Source organism: Phyllostomus hastatus, unplaced genomic scaffold (assembly GCF_019186645.2).
Source record: "Phyllostomus hastatus isolate PE091 unplaced genomic scaffold, TTU_PhHast_1.1 phas_contig_29, whole genome shotgun sequence".
In the NCBI taxonomy this organism is placed as follows: Eukaryota; Metazoa; Chordata; class Mammalia; order Chiroptera; family Phyllostomidae; genus Phyllostomus; species Phyllostomus hastatus.
In genome coordinates, this window is record NW_025333835.1 from 47,014,935 (window position 1) to 47,025,669 (window position 10,735).

The window sequence follows — 10,735 nt, forward strand, 5'->3', positions numbered from 1 at the left end:
GATCTTTTATACGCTGGAAAAACGCTTTATTGGAACTGCTCTTACAACCACATGTTTTCTTATTAAAGCCTCTTCCACTCCTGAAAGGGCAACACGGTTCGCTGGTTCGCGCTGTTCCAAGAATGTGCTGACGGCTGATGAGAGGGAGCTGCCCGGCTCCCTGCGCGGCTCGTCGCAAACCCAAACGGTCGGCGGCGACGGTGAGACAAACCAGAGAAGCAAGTCGCTCCTGCCAGCGCGTTCCTCTTCTGCGGCACATGCAGAAGGACACAGCTCCCTCTCTCTCTCTCTCTCTTTTTTAGACACAAAGCTATGTAGTATCATCCTACAGAGCAACGAGAACCCTAACATTTGAATGTTCTTTAGAAACACGTCTTTCTCCCTAAGTGTCAGAGTTCTCAGAGGTGGCTGTTCTAATTATTTCACGTAACGCCCCTCAGAAAGCAACGGTTCTGGCAGAGGAGGTAGTGCTGGGAATGTAGGTCCCAAAAATTAATTTAAAAAGATGAATGTAGCTGGCGCAGTTCCTTTTTTGTTCACAGTATTTAACACCACGGAAAGATGGCCTATTTCTGGGCCGCCGGTGCACGCTCAGCTCTCCGAACTGCTGACTAGCAAACACCAACGGGGCACAGGGAGCGTCCCCAGCTGACTGCAGGACGGGTCCGCCCTTCCCAGAACACCTCGAGCCAACACGTTTTCTGTCCCGAGGCAAAGGTGCGGGGCGTGAGGACCCGCGCCCCTGCATCCCCAGCTCCGACACTGGCCCTTCTCTTGGGTGTGCCTCCCGGGTCCCGGCTCGGGGTGGGGGCACATGGTGAACGGAGCACCATCCACCCATCGAGGCTTTGGAAAGTGCCTCGCCTCCTGGAGCGCATTGCCTCTGAGGGGTGAGGGAGCAATATCTACCTGAAATGAAAGCACCATCATGAACAATGCCAATAATGCTATTTAAAGTGAGTGTATAGATGTATATATAATAGTCAGAAAACCTAAGTCCTACTCTTACAGGAAATAATTTCAGACCATCAGGATGCATGCGACTTGCTTCCAACACAACCCAATGCTTTGTTGTTTTGTTTTTTCTGCTAAGGCCGTGTGTAGACTAACTGATAGTAACACAGTTGTAGTGCTTCCTCAGCGCGTCCTGCACCTGCATGAGAAGAGGGAGGGGACAAAGGAGCACAACGTCTGTGAGATATTATGGGATGCTGGAGTGTCACAATGAGAGGGTTGTGGGGCGTCTTTGTTTGAAATGTTAAAGAAAAAGGAGCCCTGGCTGGCATAGCTCCGTGGATCCAGTGTGGGCTGTGAGCCAAAGCATCGCAGGTTCAATTCCCAGTCAGGGCACATGCCTGGGTTGCAGGCCACGGCCCCCAGCAACCGCACATGGATATTTCTCTCTCTCTCTTTCTTCCTCCCTTCCCTCTCTAAAAATAATAAAATCTTTAAAAAAAACTTTATTAAAAAAAGAAAAAGGACCCCTGGCTGGCGTAGCTCAGTGGATTGAGCGCGGGCTGGGAACCCAAGTGTCCCAGGTTCGATTCCCAGCCAGGGTACATGACTAGGTTGCAGGCCATAACCCCCAGCAACCGCACATTGATGTTTCTCTCTCTCTCTCTCTCTCTCTCTCTCCCTTCCTTCCCTCCCTAAAAATAAATAAATAAAATCTAAAAAAAAAAAAAAAGAAAAAGGAAAAGTATGAACTTCTCCATATTCTTAGCATCTAGACCAGTGACAGTTAAATAAACCTTTAATAAAGCATCCTACATGTGTGTGTACACATGTAATACATATATACAAGATAAAAATCATTTAGTAAGGTATGAAAGTCTTGCTTAAAAACCGAGTTTTCAATTAGATGACCTCCTGAGTCCTTTATTCTCCATCTAATCGTTGTGTAGCTGCAGATGCCGGCCCATGACTTTGATCGTCTCTTCTGGGCCACCCTCCACTCTCGGCTCACACGTCTCATCACAGCCGGTATTCCTCCGCAGGCGCTACCTGCCCACGAGCTCGCCTCCCAGGAGCGGTTTCCCACTCTTCGATACCCTCCACTTCTTGCAGAGTGAACGGTGTACAGACGTGCACGCCTCCAGAAGGAGTTAAACAAGGCCCGACTGTGCCCATCACACCACCACTGCCGGGGAAGGGCCTTCAGGTAAGGTTTGACCTTCGATGTGACCTTCAGGGTCTGAAGCGTGACCTTCAGGGTCACGCTGCGGCCAGCGTGAGAACGTTCTTTACATAAAATGGTACCCGTGCCGTCACCAACGGGGGATGATTATCGAAAAAGCGTGACAAACTCTCCATTCTTCGCGCCACATGCGCTACGCATTCCGCCTGTCCTCTCCCTGTGTTTGGGGGGGCAGCTACCGGTGTGTAGTGGGGGGCAGCTACCGCTGTGCACCCAGTCACTTGAAAGAGCAGCCCGTTAAGACAGAGGAGTTAAAGACGACAGCCGACAGCGAACCGCCCATCCCCGCATGCTTTCACTCCGTTCGCCCACGCAGAAAGCACAGACGGAACACGAGTTACACTGCTTCTGTGGCATGGACATCACAGTGACGCGCGCCGGCGACCACGGCCCCGGCGGACACAGGCTGCCGGCTCACACGCTCGTGCTGCTTCTCCACGCAGGTGCCTCCCACCTGCGGCCCACGGGCTGCATGCGGCTGTGAACGCGGCCCAACACACAATCGCAAATCTACTTAAAACAGGATGAGATTATTTTGTGATTACGTGTCACGATGTACCGAACGTGCGGCCCAAGACAACTCTCCTTCCAGGGTGGCCCGGAGACGCCACAAGGTCGGACGCCCTGCTACAGGTGACACACACTTACCACGTGGCCGAGCCTCTCCGCACCCGTCACAAAGTTTGACTCAGGACAACCCCGCTCTCAGTGAGGCGGAAGGAAAAGAGTGTAACCACAAGCACTGCGGCCACCCGCGAGTGGGCCTCAGGTGCTGCCGCATCTCTGACTCCATTCTCAACTCCATTTGCCAAATACAATCACTCCAAAGAAGTCTCTGCTTCCTTCACGAGAAACACTGGTACGCATCTTCCTTCAGCCCTGCCCACCCGGCTCACCGCGCAATGGAACGAACACTCTCCTTTCAGACTTCCAGCCCAGCGCCACTGAGCTAAGGCGCGCCAGGACCTGGTTCTGTGATCCCGTGGAAACGAGCAGTGCGCAGGGACCAGCTGACTGGGCGTCATGTCCGCCGAGTGGATGACTGTGGGCTAATCACTTCTGTATCGTGTGGAATGATATGGCACTCAACGTGAGTGCAAGGCTGTTGTTATAACTGGTTTCGTCATACAAACAGATATGCTCAAACTCAGCCACCATGGGACTACAAAACTGTGAAATAAATTAATTATGCTCAATTGCAAAAGCATAGTATCTACAACAATCTAATTCAGTTGAAAACATAAGCATTTTTTAGCATCTTCTGGGTTTTTTAAAGGGGTTTCCTCTCTAGTTCGGGAAACAGACCTCTCCCCACCTGCAAGGTGGGACGTAACCAGGGTTTCTGCGTGTTCTACTGGCGATGCCCAGAGACAGGAAGGAAACTTTCGAGAGACGGGAACATGGAGGTAGGCTTGGGGGGCAGAGAATTTTGACGGGAAGAAATCAGAGGAGCTTTACCGGAATCGCAAAGACGAAGAGCTTGCTCGTGCGTTATCAATCTGTTCACTCGGTTACTCATTTACTAACACTCAGCAACTACTTACTGAATGGGCACCGCCACCTCAGTGCTCACTTTTGTAACCGTGTTTCCTCGGAGACCTATACTCAACTTCAGTGTCAGTAGGTCTGCGGGCCTGAGCACTTTCCATTGGTTTTAACTGCAGGCATAAGTTTAAAAAAAAAAAAAACATGGCAAATTCCTTTAAATGTGCTATCAGCTAATAGATGTATAAATGAGAGCTACCTTAGTGAAATGCCAAGGGACATTAAAAATAAATAGGCAATTAAGTTCAGATAAAATTAAGGCAAAACCACTTGGGTAGGAATTTTATGTGACATTGATAAGAAGCAATATAAACCGAACATGTCCCGACATGGCTGCCGTTTCTATAATCAGAGATGTTTTATTAACAGCCTGCAGATGGTTTAAGATGGAATGGACATTTTCATTTAGAAAGTAATCATGTTTACTTAAAGAAAAATGTATGACCTTGAGTTTATCCATGAAAATAAACCCTTTTTCGCTGTCTGCATGCATTACATTTATATTCAAGAGTAAGGAACAAAATAATTTCCAGAACCACCTGCTGTGCCTTAAAACATACAGAGTTAATAACACAGCACTGTCTCCAATGCCAGTCTCCTGACGGGTCTGCATGCCCACGCCACACCAGGCAAAACAGGAAAGCAGTGAATAGCTCTACGAGTCAATGAGTGTGCAAATCTGGTTAGAAGTTCACTGATTTTATCTTTGAAACTATAAAAATTAAGTACAGAGTATTGGCTGTAGACGCAAAAAGACATGGGTTCAAATCCTGACCCTCCTACAGAACACCTTGGTGAGTTTTTAGAAATGTAATCTTGTCTGATTATCTAAAAGGTGGTAACAATGCTCCGGTTTTAACAGATGTGAAGACAAACATTAAAAACCTTTTCTGCGTTTCCAGCCCAGGGCCCGGCATCTACTAAGTGCCCACAAATCCTGGCCCCCTCCGTGAAGCCTCTTTTCTCTTCTCTTTTCGTAGTAGCCCCTGCTTTCCTGTCCACAATGAGCTTGAACTCTTACTGGTATTTGTTCAAGCCAGTTACGTATGGTGACTTTCTCAGCGTATCTCAAAAACATGGCAGCAAACGACAACCAGCGTGTGACGAAAGCGAGTCTGACTCGGGCCCTTGCCGCTGCCATTTCTCACTGGAAGGCAGGGCCAGACGGAGCTACCGAGGCGCCCTCGTAAACTGATGTTTTCTCCCCGTTCCCAACTCTCCGTGTGAAACAGTGTGCACGTGTCAGCGGTCACGTCCCAGTGATGCCGGGATGCTGTTCTGTGTCACAGAAAACATTGTTTTTAAAGAGACAGAGCATGCCCTGGTATTAGTGGGACATCACCTACAGTCCGAAAGAGCAGATCAAGTACTGAGACCGTTCTCCCGCAAACCCTAGTTTGGTAAGACAGAACTCTCAGAAGGATCATGACACGTTTAAAAAGTGTAAATAGATCACTTCATCTACCAAACAGCTCGTGGAACTGTGAGGTTTTCAGTGATCTTTCTGCAGTGCAGGTGTCTTTGATTTCCATCCTCACAGGTGAGGGGCATCTTCCCCTAAACGCCCGTTCATCCCAGGGCCGCTCAGTGACGGCCAGGTTCGCAGAGATCAGGCCGACGTCTGTGCTGACCGGAAAGGTACATCCAGGATATAGCCGTGACCCACCGTGATGCATATCCATGTCCCTGAGCGAAATACTCTCGGGTCTCTTCAAACGCTGAGGCCTCGGTGCAGCCCAGAGGGTTAGGGACAGAAACCAGAAGGAGCAGAGCGCCTTCTAAAGCAGTTTTGTAACACCACGACTCGAGAGAAGGAAACGTCCGCCCAAAGTTGCGTGGAGTTGACTAGTTTTAACGTCTACTTGGCGCAGAGAGGTGACTGGGCAGGATCCGGCGAGAGGACAAGGTTATCATTTGGATCTGTCCCCTCCGCCTCACCTGACAGTCGCCCCCAGTGGCCCTGCTGGGCTGTCCGCCGGCTGGTGTGGAAGCAGGGGGTCAGTCACCCGGGCCTGGCACGGCCGAGCAGCGCCATGGGGGTTGGGACAGGGAACCTTGGAGTCCGCCCGAGTATGCTGTTGGCAATCATAACTTTTCGGGGGGAGAATTTAAGAGTTCATTACATCTTCCTTCATCCAGCTTGTTTTAAAAAAATGAAACAATCCCATTTTTACAAGAAAATATTCAGTCCTAGCCATTGTTTAGCATTTTTTAATGTATCTATCTGTATTTGCAAAATCCTTCATCTCTTTGGCACTGATATTTACATGATTAAATATTGAACAAATGTGTGCCTATCTTTATGTGTGTTCCAAAATATGCATTATTAATTAGTAAAGATAGATTATGTCAGTTTTCAGCTGCTAACTGCAACATTAATAATCTGAATTGCCATCAATTATCCTGGCAGTTGAACATGCAGGTAGAAAAATATGACAATCTTTTCAACAATATGCTTATGAAAGTATTTTTTAATTCAGTAGGGTTAATCAGCACACACCCTAAGGGCTATTACTTTCATAGAAATTTCACCATGTTCATAACAGGGTTTAACAAGTTTAAGGTATGCGTACTGAACAGGATATTCAAGTTTCCCCTGACCAGAAAGAATAAAGGCAATGTTTCTGGTGTTTCATGTTGATGTGAAGTATGAACTGACTAAGGGCATCTCACACGGCAAGTTACTTGGCCTCTTACTATAACAACAACCCAAGAGGGCATAAAATTCATAGAAAACTTTAATTTTCTCATGGTTTTCTCTGTGCATTTTGACATTGACCTTCCAGGAGTAACTACAACAGAGAAATAAACAGCAACAACAAAATTACAAAATGGTCAAGGTTAGAAGTAATGGAAATGTATTCCACCTTTTACACGTCTCGGAGAAGGACCATTTAAGCAAGTAAACGGAAACTCCTCTCACTTTTCCACAGCAGAGATTTCCGCAGAGACTGTTAACGTCAGACAGCTTCAGGGAGGAGACGAGTTTGTTCTGCCTGTGGGGTCAGATGCTTTGTGGTTGGATGGGTGCCGGTGGTCACGTTCTGGCTTACAAGGAAGAAAATTTTCTCAATTTGCAATTACTAATCTTCTCACTGTGCCTCACTGGAATGCTGTGTGTGTGTGTGTGTGTGTGTGTGTGTGTGTGTGTGTGTTTACTCAGTCAGTGGCAGTGGAGAGCCCCTTCCCTACCAGTCTCCCCCACCGGCCCTGTCTCTCCTGCTGCGCCCCTTTCCCGGCAGGAGCCTGCGAGCTCCTCTCGCCCCAGCCGGGCACTGTGCCCCGCAGCCGGCCGAGCTCCGTCCCAGCTGTGGGAAGGCCCTGCAGCAGCTGGTGGCGGGTGGGGGGGGGGCGCTCTTCCCCACTAGCCCCGCGAGAGCGATCTTTCCGTCTGTGCCCAGCGCTGCTCACCCAGACGGCGGCCTCCGCCGCCTGGCCGAAGCCCACTCACTGTCCTCCGATGTGCTCGAGGGAGGGCCTCCCCCGCACCAGTCCCTACGGTGCCCAAGGATGTCTTTACGAGGCCATTCGATTTTGAGTCCAGTGTCTGAAGTAGTGGTGATCCCCACATCCTACTGATTTATTTCTTTTTGCCTGAAATACTTAAGGGGGGGGGGGCTCCTGGCCTGCTGTCCGGGTGAATGGGAGGACGTGTGGCGAACACGACGGGTGTTCAAAGGAAACCACACCAACTGCAGCGGTTCGACGCCCGCCCACCCACCCACCCACATTCTCACCGTCTGATCAAAGTTTTCCTTTAACAAAGAAAAACTCTAGGTGACCTTTTTCCTGAAAGAATGTGTAATGTGATAGTTTTTAAAAAAAATGATAGGATACCTGAGTGGGGTTTTTTTTTTCCAGTGTTATAAGACTGCTCTCAATTTCTTTTTAATCAAACAAGCGAATCCTGCGTCTGCCTCCACGGGCTCCCCGCGCTGGGCTCGGACTCGGCAAGCAACCTGCTGCCTGTCGTGGGTGCGGAATTCAACCGGGGAGGGTCCCCTCAGGCGCCCCGAGAACCAGGACGCGACCCGGTGCACACGGGCGCGAGCAGAGGGCCCGTCCCGCTCTCTCCCAAACTCTCCGGCCCCTCCCGGCGCTCTCCGGCGGCCCGAGGCAGCCGAGCTCCCAGCCGGAACGCGCTGCGCGGCGGGTCCCAGCGACCCGCCCGAGTAGTAAACAGAGTCACCGGGTTTCGGTGGCCCGGCGCGCCCGGAATCCCTAGCGTGGGTCGCGCAGCACGGGCAGAAGTGGTTCTTGAGAGAGAATGAAAATGACGCAGAGCGTAATCGATCGACAGGGGGCCGGTCGCCACCCATGCCTCCGTCTCCCCCCCAGCCCAGCAGGTCCCCAAGGGGCTAGGCAGGGCTCCCAGACAGGCTCGCAGCCGCCACCGAGGTCTCTGCGCTCTCCCAGCGCGTAAAAGGCGAAGGGCAGCCTCGCTCGCGGCCCCGCGGCGCGGCCGCAGCAGCTCTGTTTACCATATAAGTCACACCGGGGTTCGCCCCGAGCCCTCGCCCCGCGCGGGGGGCGGCGGGAGGCTGAGGCGCGCCCCCGAACTCGGGCTCCGCACCCGTCCACCGCCGAGCGCCTCGCAGACCCGGGCGAGCCTTCAGGAGAAGCCACGCAGCGGGGCCTTTGGTGGAACTGCGGATCCCCCGGGGACCTCGGCCCGCCTCCCCGGGGAGCCGGCTTCGCAGGCAGCCTGGGAAACTTCCCCGAGGTCCCGGGGAGGACGCGAGGCGCGGCTCCGGGCGGACGGAGCTGTCGGAGGCGACACCCGCCTTACCTGCAAAGTTGCGACCTTCGGGCTGAGGAGGGGTCGGCCCGAGACCCGGGGCCGCGGGCGAATTCCAGCGGGGGCCTTCGTCTGGGCCGAGTTTCCCAGCGTCCGAGGAGGAGGACGCCCGCAGCTGGGGCCCCCGCCGCGGGCACCGCCTGGGCGGAGAGAGGATGCTCCGCGCGCGGCGCCGGGGAGCGGGGGAGGGGCGGCCGGGAGCGGCAGGACGCGCCACCCCGCCCCCACCGGTCCCTCCGGATCAAGTTAGCGTTCCCACGCAGGACAGCGGATGAGCCCAGAGGCAGCAACCCCGCCCGCGGTTCCCGGCGACCGTCGGACTCCGCGTCCGCACGGTGCCGGCTCGGCAGAGACGGTCCCTGAAGGTGCGCGCCCCGCGTACGGCTCTGCGGGGCGCTGGCGGGGACCCGCGCGCCCGCGAAGGCGGAGGGTGGGTGCCCGGCTCCCTGCGCCGCGTCGCCTCCGCGCCCCTCGAGGTCAGCCTGTGGGGCGGGCCAGCTCAGCACAGGGCGGTCCGCAGCCCGGCAGGGGGGCGGCCAGAGCCCCTGCGGTGGTCCAGGGAGCGGGCCAGACACACCTCCGGCTCGGGCGGGCTCCGCGGAGAGTCGGACGCCGCGGTGCGCGCCAGGACTCGGCTGCGTCCCAGCCCCAGCCCCCGCCCCGCTCCACGAGCCCGCGGGCGGCAGGCCGCCCGGCTGGCAGGGACACCTCGCCCCCACTCCGCAACTCTCCGAGCGCCTCCCGCCCCGGCTTCTCGGGGCTCCCGCACCCCCTCTCCAGGCCTCCAGGTGTCAGGCTTCCCCTGCAAGAGCGGGGTTCTGCGGCTTCGCCGCCGGAGCCGACGATAGAGACGGTCTCAGGGAGCAAACCCGGAGGCTCGGCGTCCCTCCGCCCGCGCCCGCGCCCCCGCCCGCACCCGCGCCCGCACCGGCTGGGGCTTTCCAGCGGGCGGAGGAAACCAGTAAGTTTCCAAATGAGAAATGAGCCCCCAAACGAGCCCCAGCCTAGGAAGACCAGAGTCGCCGGCTTCGAGGGGCGCGCGCGTGCGTGCGGGTCTGTGTGAGGTGCGCGCAGGGCGCGCTGAGGTTTTGGGGTGGAAGGGACCTGCTCCCGGCCAGGCTCCGGCGTCCGCGCAGGGGAAGGAGAGCGGAGTGCGGAGAGGTAGAGCTGCTGCCTCCGGGCAAAGTTGGCGCTAACTTACTTGCTGGACCTGCGACGCGGAGGCTCCCAGCTGGTCACTCCCGGAGGCTCGGTGGGTCTACACGCTGCGACTCGAGTCCGTTGTCAAATAGAGAGTGGCCTCCGCGCGTCATCTCAGCCAGCGAGTGTGCGGCTCAAGAACCTTCGGTGTCCACTCGATCCCCTTTCTCTCCCTGAAGCCCTGGAGCGCTGGGAGTCGCCCCCGGCCTCTGAGCCGATGCCCGGCGGCCCCCGCTGGGCGCTGGTGCAACAGATGAGCCGCCGCCTGGCCTCGCGTCTCCGCCTGGCGTTGCTGCACCTTCGGGGAAGCGGCGCTCCGCCGGCCGCGAGGAGGACCGGTTCCTCCCCGAGGAACGGGCCCCCGAGGGAGTCCAGGGAGGCGGCAGGCCGGCACCCCCCACGCCGCCTCCAAAGCGCAAGATGAATGCGTTTCCTTCTGGGCTAGCTCCCCGCCCCCCCCCCCCACCGCGCCCCGCCTTAGTCCCCAGGAGTCCAGGGTTTGGGGAGTATTTACGGGAAAAGCGGATGTCCGGGGAGGTCGCCGGCTGGTGCGCGTTCTGCTGTGTTTTCTTTGAAATCACTTCCCTTATTTCTGAATTTGCCTCTCCCTCCAGCCTGCGGCTCTTCCCACGGGTTCATCCCCAGCCCAGCCGGGACCCGGTCCTCAGCACGCGACCTCTAGGTCATCTTCTCCCAAACGCCGAGGTGCACTGGAGCCCAGCTGGTTCCTAGGACATCTCCCCAAAACACAACCAAAGCGGGGGCAGCGGAAGGTTTCCGTTCCTCCCCCCAATCTCTTTTCGCTCTTCACCACAAAAAGTGCATTAACATCTCTCCACTGTTCTTAATTTTCTTAGTGGTGCGTGATGGCTTTTAGCAAATATGGAAGAACATATTTATCTGCAGACACAGTAAGGAACTTGGTAACACGTGTGAGTCCACTTCCTAACAAGAGGGCGAGGGACAGTTTACATGAAAATCTATTTCATGCTATG

The 10,735-nt window shown here is 54.9% G+C and overlaps 1 protein-coding gene across 3 annotated transcripts in view; it reads right to left on the minus strand.

The window, feature by feature from the left end:
• Window positions 1–10,129, minus strand: part of TRPC4 (transient receptor potential cation channel subfamily C member 4) — a 108,463-nt gene extending 98,334 nt beyond the window's left edge. For 2 of the 3 annotated variants that reach the window (XM_045839127.1, XM_045839125.1), the window contains exon 1: window positions 9,742–10,129. The gene's annotated coding sequence lies outside the window, so the exon portion shown is untranslated. Of the gene's footprint in view, window positions 1–8,531; window positions 8,889–9,741 lie in introns of those variants that run through there. The other variant, XM_045839126.1, reaches the window with a different exon arrangement.
• Between the last annotated feature and the right edge of the window lie 606 nt (window positions 10,130–10,735).